Here is a 13,915-nt window from a genome sequence, read left to right on the forward strand (position 1 = left end):
CTAAAATATAAATAAAACAACCAAAAACACCCCCCCCCCCCAACAACAAAATGTGTAGTGGCGGCTGTATGGAAAAACGGAATTTCACAGTATATTTATTAAAATTGAAGGAGATGCATATCCCTCACTGAAGGCGGACAGACGGCCAAAGGCAACCCTCGTATAGGAAAGCAACCAGTGGTCCCAACTTGTATTCTAAGCTTTTTATAATCATCGCGGAATATATCTGTCATCCTCTCAAGACAGAGCAGTTGCCATAGCCGGGAGTGCCACAGCGACACAATGGGAGCTGCCTTTTTCTTCCATGCTGCCGCGAGTATTACTTTCGCGGCCCCAATGCATGTCCACATAATGGCCTTATCTGCCTTGGTTTGGTGTTCAAGAGCTGGATTGCGGTTGCCTAGGAGAACCCCTTCTATGGTGGTCGGTATCAGGTAGCCCAACATGCTCTTGACGCTTTACGCTAGGATCTCCTCCCAAAATGGTCTTATTGTGGGGCAGTCCCACCAGATGTGTTGGAAATCGCCCAGTAATCCGCAGCCCCTCCAGCATCTATTGGAATTTATTTCAAGTTTAACGGGTTAAATGTACCAGTCCATCAATGTTTTCAAGTGGACTTCCCTGAGTTCCAGGGAATGGTTAAATGTTGTGATGTCTGATCACAGCTCGGCCCACTCCTTGTCACCTATGTCCCTGTGTATTACCCATTCCCATATATCCATATACCTAGGACGAGGAGAGTGTGCGGTTGATAGAAGGGAGTTATATAGGAATGAGATTACCCCCCTCATGGAGCCTACCTTTAGAATAAATGATTCAAAACGTGTTTTGTCTCTTGTAGCCGGATCGCGAATGTGTGGGGTAAGAGCCTAGTGTTTGAGCTGGAGATAGTGGAAGTGTTCATCAGGTTTTAAATTAAATTCTTGTCTGCAGTAATCAAGAGTGAGGACGTCGTAATTATGAAAGAGATGAAACAGCGCAATACAACCGCCCTCTCTCCAGCTATCAAAGAGTCCCTCTTGAAGTGCTGGGGGGAAGGCCGGATTGAAGTGTATCGGTGTAAAGGGGGAGGGAAACGTGGTCCTTTGGTCATTCTTAGATATAGAGTCCCATACCTTTAAGGTGGTCCAAGTGGGGGTGCTAATATAAGCATTCGCTGGCCTATCTTTCTTGGGCTTTCATATGAGGTCCCATATTGTCCTCCCAGCGATGTCTCGGTCCATATGGAGCCAGTGCTTCTCCGACTCTCTTTTTGACCATTCCGCCACAATCTGTAACTGCGCAGCTTTATAGTAAAGGCCGAGGTCAGGCAAACCCACTTCACCCTCCATTCTAGAGCGTCTCAATATTAAGAAAGACATTTGGGCCCTCCCATCTTGCCATATGAACCGTGAGAACAGTGATTTAACTTTTGGTAGGAATTCCTTATCGAGTTCAATAGGCAATGCCTGAAAAAGATATAATAGTTTAGGGAGTACCATCATTTTATCGCATGTATGCGACCTAGCCAGGTGATAAAGAGGGGCTTCCAACGTTTAAGGTTGTTTTGGAGTTTTGGAGTTGGAGAAGAGCGGTCGGGAAGTTAGCTTTGTAAAGTCCTTTGATGCGTCAACTGGATTCCCAAGTATTCCAGAAAGCGGCTGGCCCATTGGAGTGGGGATAGGGTCCGCAGTGTGCCTACCTCTTCATTAGAGACCGTTAAATTAAGTATGTATGATTTATTGAGGTTAACCTTGAAACCCGCCACCGCCTCGTATCTGGCCAGTTCGGACTGCAGTGCGGGAAGAGAGAGCGACGGCTTTGTGAGAGATAAAAGCACATCATCCACAAAAAGTGATATTTTATGGGTTTCCCCACCAAATAAAATCCCTTTTATCGCTGGCGCCTCACGAATGCAGACCGCCAGTGGTTCAATGCTTAAAGCAAACAACAGGGGTGACAACGGGCACCCTGTCTGTTTTCCCCTCGTCAGCGAAAATGGGGCCGAGAGTGTCCCATTAACCTGTTCTCTGGAGCGCGGTTGAGTATAATTAGCCTTAATCATAGTGATGAATTTGTCCACAAAGCCATAACGTTTGAGTGTGCAGAATAAGAAGGACCAGTCCACCCTGTCAAATGCCTTTTCAGCGTCTAACCCCACAAGCACTGCTGGGATCTTCCATTTGGAGACCTTCTCGATGAGATGTACTATCCGTTTGACATTATCATGAGTCTGTTGCCCATTTATAAAGCCTGGTTGGTCAAGGTGGACGAGGTCTGGCATCAGGTCATTCAGTCGGGCAAGTAAGATGGCTGAGTAAAGTTTTGCTTCTAAGTTTAAGAGGACGATGGGCCGGTATGAGACACACATATGTACGTTTTTTCCTAGTTTAGGGATGACCGTGACAACTGCCTCAGCCATTGAGGGAGTCACCCCTCCATTCTCTGCCATCTTGTTAAAAAGACACATGAGATGCGGTATGAGGTCAGGTGCAAAGGTTTTATAAAATAAGGCCAGGGGACTTATGGAGTTTAAGTGAAGTTGTGGTTGAGCCCACTTCTTCTGGGGTTATGGAGGCCGTGAGTCTGTCGTTCCACTCTCGAGAGACCTCGGGGAGGTGGAGAATCTGAAGATAATTGTTTTGCAGCTCTATATCCCATGATTCCACAGTATAGAGTGTTCTGTAAAAGGAACCAAACATTTCAGCCTTGCCCCTATCTGTATGGACCAAACTCGCCCCTCCCGTCTTGAATGCCTCCAATGTTTTGCCTTTCACATTTTTCTTTCAATTGCCTTGCTAGGTGTTTACCTATTTTGTTCCCCTGGCCGTGGGAAATTTAGCGAAGTTTTAACAGTGTGTGTTCCGCCCGGTTAGTGTAGATAGCCTTTAGCTTTCCCCGTAGTGCCGTAAGAGCGCACAGTGAACCTCTGGTGGGATTAGTCTCATGTTCCTTTTCCGCTAGTTACAATTCTGTTTCTAGACCCTCTCTCTCCTTAGCCCGCTGTTTATTTAGTGTGGAGTTAAGTTCTTGTCTCTTTCCCTGTATACTGCTATGAATGCGTCCCAGGTATTGAACAATGAAGTGTCTTCAGGTCTGTTTAAGTTAAAAAACTCTGTGATCGCTTCTCGCAAATCAGTTTGTAACACCTTATCTCTCGTGAGTGAGGCCGGGAAGTACCATTTCAACGTTGTGGATGGGGCCTCTCCCAAGTGTAAGCAAACTGAGATGGGGCAGTGATCCGAAATGGAGAGAGGAAAGATTTTGGGTTCCCGGAGACTGCCCGTCAGGTTCTGTCTGAGGAAGATATAGTCAATTCTGGAATATTTACGATGCACGTAGGAATATAATGTGTAGTCCCTAGTCTGGGGGCATAAGGAACGGCAGGCATCTCTAAAACCCAAATCATGTATCCTTTGCTTAATGGCTGTGGAGAAGGAGCTAGTTTCCGATCTGTGAGATTGGGTGCTATCTAAGTCTGCTTGCCAAGTAAGATTGAAATCCCCCAAAAGGATTGTTAGACCTTCTGCAATCTCCCCCACTTTATCTAATAGTGTGGTTAGAAACCCTGCTTGCCCAATATTGGGTGTGTAAGCTGTAACGAAGGTGCACAGTGTACCCCTCATAGAACCCGTAACCATAACCAGCCTACCCTTCTTATCTGACTGATCGGCCAGCAGCTGGAACCTTGTCGAGCTATGGAAATGGAGTGTGCCCCCGCGGTGTTTGGTATGTGCTATAGACCAATATATATGAGGATATTGTTTGTGTCTAAGCCTCGATTCCTCGGCCCTCTGTAGGTGAGTCTCTTGAAGAGCCACAATATCGAAGTTGTGGTCCGTAAGGCATTTCCAGACTTTCTGACGCTTTTGTGGCGAGTTGAGCCCCTTAACGTTCCACAACCCTATTGTGAGTACCATCTGTGCAGTGTCGTGTCCTCACTCCCTCTTATATCCCCTTGATACATGTCATCACCCCCAGCCCAGGTTGTTAAGAGGGATAAGCTATCCAGTCCCGCCCACTGCAGTGAGTGCACCCGTTCCAAGATTTGCCTGTGATGAAAATCTAAGTGGAGCCGCCACCACTCCCAAACCCCTCCCACCCCATAAACAGGAATCAAAAACCCCAAACCCCAACATTACCAACAATAATATGCACTTGATCTATGACATGTCTCCGGCGGTAGGTGCATTTACCCTTCCGGGCGTATTGGTGGATGGAGCAGCTGCAATCCCCATCCGTGCCCATCTCGAGCTCCCAAGATAATCAAGGACCACCCATTAGGGTGGGTCAACATTATAAAGTGATCATAGCCTGACTATATGTCGGGATCCATTAGCCAAGCATAGGCCTCAGTAGTCCTCCGGCGATACAAAGCTGTTTCCCTCTAGAGAGCATATAGTTCTGTTAGCAATGCGGAATTTTCATCTCCAGGCATGTGGCCTTGCCCTTATTTGTGACCTCCTTTATAGCTAGTGGACCATTGGGTTGTACTCAGGCCTCGTAGATCAGTCCCCTTGGATGGTCCCTGTGAGATCACAGGCTGATCTGAGGGGAGGCCCAGGAACACCAAACCCTCCGTTAGCTCAGTAATGTGTCTTTGTTTATTGTTATATTCGAAACTCAGACCAAACAGGTATGTCCAGCGGTAGCAGATGTGATCATCGCGCAGTTTTGCCGTGATGGGTCGAAACTGCTGCCGTCTTGCCAGGGCGGCAGGCGCTAAGTCCTGGTAGATACTGCATGTATGACCTTGGAATGTGATATTACTTTTCTTCCGAGCCGCAGGTAGAAACGCTTCTTTCACCTTGTAGGAGTGAAATTTGGCATGTACATCCCGAGTCAGTCTCCTTTCTCCGGTGACTGGCCTCGCTCCAACTTGATCTTGAGAGTTTGTGGACTTATGATCTCTAGAAAGAGACCCTCGAAGAAAGCTTCAAGATCAGCCCCTTCTGCTCCTTCCTAAAGATTGCGGATTTGTACATTGTCCCTCCACGCCCTGTTTTCGAGGTCTTCGGATTTTAATTGGGTTTGCTATAGTTGTTTCTGGAGGTTCCGCAGTTGATCCTGTGTTTCTGAGGTTCGGTGGTCAATATCCTGGGTCTGTGCTTCCAAGTCCCTTATCCTCGTGCCCACAGAGTCCACATCTTGTTGGAGTGTGGCCATTCGAGCATTTAAATCGGATTTTAGTTGCTCAATTGAGGCCTCTATTTTTTGACCAAGTTCCATCTGGAGTTCCGCTTTAAAATCTCATAGGGAGGCCATGAGGTCTTCCTTTGTGAGGGCCACGGTTTCTGTAGAGCCGTCGCATTCCGACGACAGGCATTTATCCGCTGTCGAAAAGAAGTCGGAGACTTTGAGGTTTTATTTGAAGTCTTCTTTGACGGCAATGAGGTGGGTCATGTGTTACGCCCCAGCACTCTGGTGGGGGCTATAAACACCTGGAGTGCTGGTCACTTCTTTGCGGTCTTCAATGCAGAGTGCTGATAGTAGGCACGATGGTAGGGGCTCACCCCCTCGTCGTTTGACCCCCCTCCCTAGGGAGCGTAGGTTTCCTCCGTCTAGGGGACCGGAACCCTTATGCACACACCACCTCCAGGCTCCCCTCTTGCAATCTCAGTGCCAGGGGGACCAGGGTGTATTTCCTCCTTTCAACGGTCTAGCCGCCCTGGGTCCGCCCTCGTCTTGAAGTTCCACTGCAAAGGCCCTGACTCTGAGAGGGGGTTATTCAGTCATGGCTTGCCAGCAAGTGACGCTCAGTGGCCAGGGAGTCTGGGGGCCCACTGTCCTATGGTCGTGCAGGCTCTGCGGTGCCCAGCCTTAATTTACCCAGAGGTATCTCCCTGATGCAGCCAGAGAGGAGGGTTCCTGAAATTGGCGGGGCCCAGTTTAGCCGGAGAGACCTACCCTCGCCTCGTCCGCCATCTGAAGGTCAGGCGTGGAGCTCCATGGGAACCAGACAGTCAGCAGGAGGCCCCCGGTGATGGCACCCAGGCATGTCTCCCTCACTCACACCGCCCTGCCCGTGTTGCTCTCATTCATCAAAGGAGGTGGCATGTCTGCAGCCCAGTAAATGAGCTTACCGGCTCGGCATGTTCTAACGATCCGCCCCCGGTGCCAGCGACGTTGTCGTCAGATCGTCGCTGTGTGTAGGGCACTTTCACAGCACGGTCCTCTCAGCGCGGGTGGCTGGGGCCCCAAGATACAGCCGGGTGCTCCTTCAGCATCTCCTCCGGTGGGAGCCTTTGCGTTGCGGGCTGATGGTGATCGCCATTTTGAAAAGCCCCTTAGCCGCTCTGCCTGCCCGTCGTGATTGAGCACAACGAGGGTAGCCAAAATTCAGGTCTGGGTCCCTGCGCAGGCTTGAGGTCAGGAGCTCTTGAGTGGTGACTTCGGTGGTCACTTTGGCAGTGTTCATCTGCTGCAGGGCCCTCGAGATGCCAGCGCGCACCGGGAGTCGAGCCAGATTACGTCTGCTCGGCCATCTTGCCCGGCCACGCCCCCTTTTAAAATTTTTGCTAGTCTTTTTTTCATCCCAGTTTTCTCTCATTGTCCCCCAAGTTCCTATTGTTCTCTTTCTTCTTCTTTCTCATTTTCCTGCCTTTCTCTCACTTGTTCTGGGTAAATGTCTGATGATGAAAAATAAGTCTTAGTCCCCATAAATGATTGTTGTGCGTAACACCTACAACCACTGGCTCATATAAAGGACTGAGTAGACTTTTTACAGATTTTCAGACAATGCTTTACCAGGAGGATCCAGTAGAGTGACTTCTTGCGCTCACGCTCTCTTCGATAATGGAACCTGTCCTATCTTGATTTCTACTAACAATAGAACCATCCTTTCAGTGTCAGAGCTCCCACTTGCATTGCACACTTGCATTGCACAGCACACCCAATAAATAACAGAGCAGAGTGTGTTCACCCAGTATAAACACATATTAGCTGACAACAGGGAAGTATTCCTCTGGTAAACTGCTTTGAAAAGCAACACAGTGGTGGTGTGTTTTTAAAAGCTCTTTCACTTTCAGTTTTCAGCAAGGATTCTCTGCTTGCAGTTGATATTTCACTGTTGCCATGCATCAATAATATAGGCACAATGACACATTTAACACTAGGGACTTTTCATTTAAAAAGGTGGAGAGGTATATGATGAACACCAAGTAAAATGTCTTCTAGGCAGGTGGTTGGCCTCACTCTTCTGCATTGATTTTTTGGAACAAATTCCCACAGAGAAAAATTTGGAAAACGGATGGGTTCTTGGAGTCCTGCTTAAGAGACTGTGAGTTAATGTAAGATGAAAGAGGGGTACAAACATGTCTATTCCAAGTGAGTCATTAAGATCAAAACTCTCTCATTAGGTCAGGTCCTTTTGGTTTCGATGTTATACACCCTGGCCAGAAGGGATTTTTCAACATAAAATTCATGACCTACACAAGAAGCAGCCCTTATTTAAATTTCCTTTCCTATGTCGAGGTTATCTTTGTATAAAGGAAAGACCTTCGTTAGAAATTATTTCAATCAAACCCCAAAGAAAGTCACTTCTTTCCAATCTGAACTGCCGGCGCTGCTTAAGTCCGATTACCCCCTCCTAACAAATGTATTTTCCTTCTGAAAATAGACAATGATTCCCAGAAGATGTCTGAATTTCTCAACAGTAACTTCCTAATTTCCTTTCCCTGTGAATGTTTTAATAAGGTTTTAACAGCAAAGGAAAGTAAACGTTAAATTAATTTTAATTATACAATGCCATCTCAGACTTTCTCTTTTGCTTAATTACTTTCTATTAATTGAACAAACCACATATCCTCTGAGATTATTTTCTTTGGTTTTACTTGACAACCATAAAGTGATTGTTGCAACCTATTCAAAATGACTCTTTCATTGCCACAGATTATGTTCACCAGATGGCGCTATTGCACCTGCATACTTGGGTCCTCATTTATGAGGTTTTGCCTTAGGGCAGCGCCACAGGCCTTCCTACGGTGCTGCCCTACGGCAAAAGAAAAGGGCAGGAATGCACTGTATTTATTAGATATGGCGCATTTCTGTCCTTTTCCCTTGCGCTGGAGCACAATGGGCTACCATGCACCTACGCAGGCACCTTTGCATCATGGTGCAAGAGCGCCTGTGTTGTGGGGCTGATTATTTTTGTGTAGGAAGGGAAACCTTCCCGCACAAAAACAATCACAATAGGCTTTCTCCTCTTTCTAAGTGTACTGCAAAATGTAGTACATGTAGAAAATGGGAAAAACGAGGAGAAATAAAGATGTTTCTCCTAGTTGTGACATCCCAAAGTTTTCATCTTTTTCTGGACCCTATTTTGCTGAATTTCGAACTTTGTCTACTTAATCCTTGCTAACCAGGAGTAAAGTGACTGTACTTCCCCTGTATACATGTTGAGATTGGCTTAACCCTAATTCGCAATTTTGGTTTTCCTATACAGCCATAATGTATGATGCAGATATATACCCATGGCATGGAAAGTTACATGTCACTTGTGGACTGCAACACTGAGTGCCAACCATTACAGTGAGAGAGAAAACAGTGCTTCAGGCCTACCTTGTGACTGCACCAGCCAAAACAACAAAAAGACTACCAGGGCAAATGCTAACTGGATATCACCTAATAATGTATTCCCTTATAGTCACACTCTAATAGGATGGAGGATAGGTATTAGGAACCATGGTCACATAGATATCATTGGAGCTGTATCTGTATTGTATGGCACGACCTGAGTCTCTGATTATGCTTTCTCCATGTTTACTACTCCAAACGGTAGCCAATCGAAAAATAGTACTACACAAACAAATGATGGACGGAATGCTGAATAAATCATACCTTCACCCCAGTCAAGAGATCTGGGTTAAATCCATCGTTCTTTTGCTCACCATGCCAACCCAGTTTAGACCCAGCCATATACAAATCAGTCGTGACCCTGTGCCTCATGGCAACAGTCCAGAACGAACTGCCAAGCCAGGTCCTCCCTGGACCGGAAACAAGCATCCTGGGACCGGTTTCTGGGTATTACCCTTCATCAGCCAGGCAAGCTTGATTTCAGTGGCACAGTGAGAAAGGGACCCACGTCTGGGCATACCCATCCCACTTAGGGTGAAAAGTGCTACGCAAACAAATGATGGATGGAATGCTGAATAAATCATACATTCACCCCTAGTCAAGAGATCTGGGTTAAATCCATTGTTCTTTTGCTCACCATGCCACCTCAGTTTAGACCCAGCCATATGCAAATCAGTCTTGACCCTGTGCCTCATGGGAACAGTCCAGATCGAGCTGCCAAGCCAGGTCCTCCCTGGACCGGAAACAAGCATCCTGGGACCGGTTTCTGGGTATTACCCTTCAACAGCCAGGCTAGCTTGATTCCAGTGGCACAGTGAGCAAGGGACCCACGTCTGGGCATACCCATCCCACTTAGGGAGAAAAGTGCTACGCAAACAAATGATGGACGGAATGCTGAATAAATCATTCATTCACCCTAGTCAAGAGATCTGGGTTAAATCCATCGTTCTTTTGCTCAAAAAATAGTAAACACAAATATAAAACTATGTTTTCCAAGAGGCTTTGAACCATGCCTCATCAACAGTCCACCAATAGTGTACAGGCATAACATACAAAGTAGAGGGACACCATCTTGACTGCCTCTTTCTTTGATGCTACGCAGTCAAGATAAGTGGCTCTCTGTTTCATAACTTTGATATATTAATCATAACATTGTTATAAGGCTTATAATGTTAATCTTACAATGTTTGTTATTTGAGTTGTGTATTATACATATATTTGAGTGTTCAGTGCATCACGCAGTGGACTTTTTCCTTTTATATTTTTCCCTGTTAAAGGATCTGCGAATGCCTCTGGTTTACATCTCTCCGCTTTAAATTAGGCATGTGTTGCACCTGTTCTCACTCCATTGCCCTTATTATTAGTTATTTGCCCCTTTCCGCGCTTCCGTGTAGGAGCATTGGGTGGCGGCCGGATGAAGCAAGGACACGTCTGTCGCCCAATGGGGATACTCATGCTTTCCTCTGGGGAGACTTGCCGACGCGTCTCTCTCTCGCACTCAGCAAGCTCCTGATTGCATTGTGGTTTTACAGCCTCCCTCGGACTGCAACAACAGGGGACTTGCAGAATAGCATTTATCAGACTTATTTATTGCATAAGAAATCTGAAGATTTATTGAATGGATGGTTGAGTCCATCCAGTTTTTATAATTTTTGGGAATTTTAAATTCATACTTGTGCCTGTGACCAGGCTCTTGCTCCCACTGATGGACTTCCTGGTAGAGTCCTCCAGGACTAACAATAATTACATTCAGTGCCCTTTCGATTTCTTATTGAGCCCTTGGACCCTTGCTTCCCTCTGGGGACCTTACCTCTCTTTGTTCCCATGTCTGATTGCAAGCTTTGAGCAAGGCCTAGAGGCTTTTGGGTCTAATGAAGACACAGACTACTATTAGGATGATGGGCTAGTGGAGGGGATTGACCATTCGGTTCAACGCTCTCTTGATGAAGCCCTTACTCAGCCCTTCAACCCATTTCAAAATGCCTTGACAAACTCTCTGGATGTTTTGCTGCCCCCTCTCCTACCCCACCAGCAGGCTCCTCTTAACCCCTTCCTAACCCCGAGGGGTTTTAGGTAAACATACCCATAGTGTCAAGAAGCGTTCTCCCACCCCTCAGACATCTCCAGACACTGATACAGATACTGATACTTCTTCGTCTCACTGATCCCAGGCCACCAAACCTCCCAAGAAAAGTAAGCACTCTTTCTCTTCTCGTCCTAGTTCCCTTACCCCAACTCCTTCACTTTTGAACCCTCAGACATCATTCACCCCATGTGCTCTGACTGGGTTCCAGTCCCCACAGTTGCAGACTATATGCAACACCACCTCTGCAAGAGCTTTGAAAAAGTAGGTTCATTCCAGACTCAGAGCAGAGGGTCCTAGGCATGACCTTCCCCAACACAATCTCCTGGTATTGACTCCAATATGCTTACCTTTCTAAAGAAGTTCACCAGAGCTCCTAAAAAGGACATGGACAGGCCCCTCAAAGCTTGTCAGGATAAATTATGTGAGGTTACCGGTGCTTTGGCGAACATTCTAGCATTAGCCCTCCACTCACAAGACACAGGAGTCCCCATTGATCCAATGCAGAGTGGGATTTGTCTGCTGGGCAACACCAACTACTGTGCCTGGCTTCTGAGAGAGGTAAATCAGTGCTTATGAAAATTGATCCCCAAAGGTTGAATTGGCCATAGCTGAACCCAGCCCCTTAGTGCAGGGGCAACTCTTCAGGGAACAATTTGACAAAGATATAGGCAAGTTCGTAAACACATTTGCCTCTTTAGATAAGGCCCAATATTCGCTGAAGAAGGTATTCAACGGCCTTTTTTGGATGAGTTCGGTCAGCCGTTTCAACTCTCAAGGTCCTCAACAAGTTCGTTGATGCAGAGGCTGCTGGCAAGACCCATCTTAGGTGGACGTCTTCCCCTCCAGATCCAGGGGCTTCTGAAGACTCCAACAAGGTTGACCAAGCCTCCAACAATCAATCCAAAGGTAAGGATTTCTCCTCCCTTTCCGAATTTTCCTTTAGGGGCAGACTGAAACACTTTGCACACAATTGGGCCAAGATTTTGACAGACTGTTGGGTTTTGGATTTATTTCAAGATTACCGTGTAGAACTTTCTTGGGTGCCTGTTCAAATCTCCCTCCCTTTCCCACTCCTATTTTCTCCAACAAGACATGAATTTCATAGACTCCGACTTCCAAGAACTTTTGATAAAACCGGCACCAACTTTTCCCCTCTCAAGGGGTTTTCGCAGCTTTTTGTTTCTTGTTCAGAAAAGGGTGGAGTTCAGAGGCTGGTTCCCAATCTCAGAGAGTTCAATCCCTGGGTGGTTTACCGCCATTTTAAAATGGAAGGCATTCACCTTCTGCTGGATCTGCTTTAGTAGAAGGACTGAATGTTGTGGTTAGATCTCAAAGACGCATACCTTTCTGTTTTTATTTTCCCTCTATACAAATGTTGTCTACAGTTCCAATGGTGAAATCAGTGGTGAGAGGACATCTCCCTGTCATTCTGGCTATCTTCAACCCCTTGGGCATTCATGAAAATCATGAAGCCAGTGGAAGAAGGTTTGAGAGAAATTTGGGTTCTCATGATTGTCTATCTAGACAACATGACCCTGATGGCACATGACAATGATCAGCTTCTGACACACCTGTCTTGGGTTGTGTGCCTGCTGAAAGACTTGGGGGTTGTGATCAATTCCAAGAAATCTGTGATGATTCCTTCACTACAGATAGAATTCTTGGGGATTCAGGTGGATGCAGTTAAAGCCCAATTACTTCTGCCACCTTCGAAAGTGAAATCCATCAAACAGGAATTGAAGGCAACTCTGTCCAAACAGACGGTGTCTTTGACATCCTTAGCCCAGATTGTCGGTCTTTTAGGTTCTTCTATTCAAGTGATTTTCCCTTGTCCTTTCAGTACGTCGCCCTTAAACACTTGAAAATTCATTACCTGCAGAAAGGTTTGAGCTACGATTTTCAGGTTCCCTTATATCCTGAAGCTCAAGAAGAACTCCAGAGGTGGCACTTCCACCTGGAAGCACGGAACGGCAGAGACATTTTTGGGGCAGTCCCGAATGTTGTCATAGAATCTGACACCAGCCGTTGGGAGTGAGGAGAAAGGTGCAGGGACTTTTCTACCAGCAGTCATTGGTCATCAGACAAGCTAGAGCTTTATATAAATTGTTTGGAGTGTCTGGTAGGTTAGTTCACCATAAAATCCCTCTGTCCTATGAACAGCAACTGCTGCATCCCCCTTAGGAGGGACATTGTGTCAGCTGTTCGCTACATCAATGAATTGGGGAAGGGTACCAGGACTCGCCTTCTTGTGAACATTGCCAGGGAATTTTGGCACTTCTGCCTCCGTCAGAATATGACAGTGCTAGCAGAATGTCTTCCTGGCAAAGACAATCTTGAAGCGGATTGGAACTCCAGGTTTCTTGTGGACTACAGTGACTGGAAGCTCCTTCCCCAAATTTTCCAGAAGGTTTTACGCTCCCTGGGTCCATTTCAGGTGGATTTGTTTGCTTCCCAACTGAACGCTCAATTGAAAGACTTCTACAGTTGGAGACCTGAACTGGTGGCCTTCACCAAAGGTGCATTTCTTCAGAATTGGGCCGGCGAGGTGAGCTACATGTTCCCGTCCTTTGCCATAATTCCAAGTGTCACAGCTCAGGTCCGTCGACAACTGCCATTCTTAGTTCTGATCACTCTGGGCTCGAAGACATAACCATGGTTTCTGGCCCTTCTGGAGATGTATGTGGCACTTCCTATTCTTCTTCCCGTAATCCCATATTTTTTGCTGGATTCAGTGGACTCTCCCCACCCTCTTCTCCTTCAAGGCCAAAAAATTCTTATGGCCTGGAAAATATCGGGAGACATGGACAAGTTGAACGCATTTCAACAGCAGCTGCAGCGTTTTATTTGACAAGCTTGGGATCCTTCCACCAATGAGCAATATTCTTCCTCATCAAAGAAGTGGGTGGGTTGGTGCCTTCAGCGGGATGTGGATCCCGCGGAGTCCGAGCTGAAGTACACTCTCAATTTTCCTTCTGAGTGTGCTGAATCTTGGTTATGTTACAGTTCGATAAATAATTTCAGGTCAGCTTTATCTGCTGGACATGCTCCCATTGATGGCAAGCATGCACCCTCTTATGTGTAAACCGCTTAAAGGTATGAGGGTGGCAAAATCTCGAAAGTAAAGGTATTCGCAATTGTAGAATGTGAATAGCGTTCTATCCCATTTTGAGTCCTGGCCGATAATTCTGATGTGTCCATGAAATAGATTTCTGCTTTACTAACCATGCTTTTCTGTTTGATTTCGAGTTGAAGGGTGTTTGATGACAAAGCCAGGCA

The sequence above is a fragment of the Triturus cristatus genome, chromosome 6, assembly GCF_964204655.1.
Source record: "Triturus cristatus chromosome 6, aTriCri1.1, whole genome shotgun sequence".
NCBI classification, from domain to species: Eukaryota; Metazoa; Chordata; class Amphibia; order Caudata; family Salamandridae; genus Triturus; species Triturus cristatus.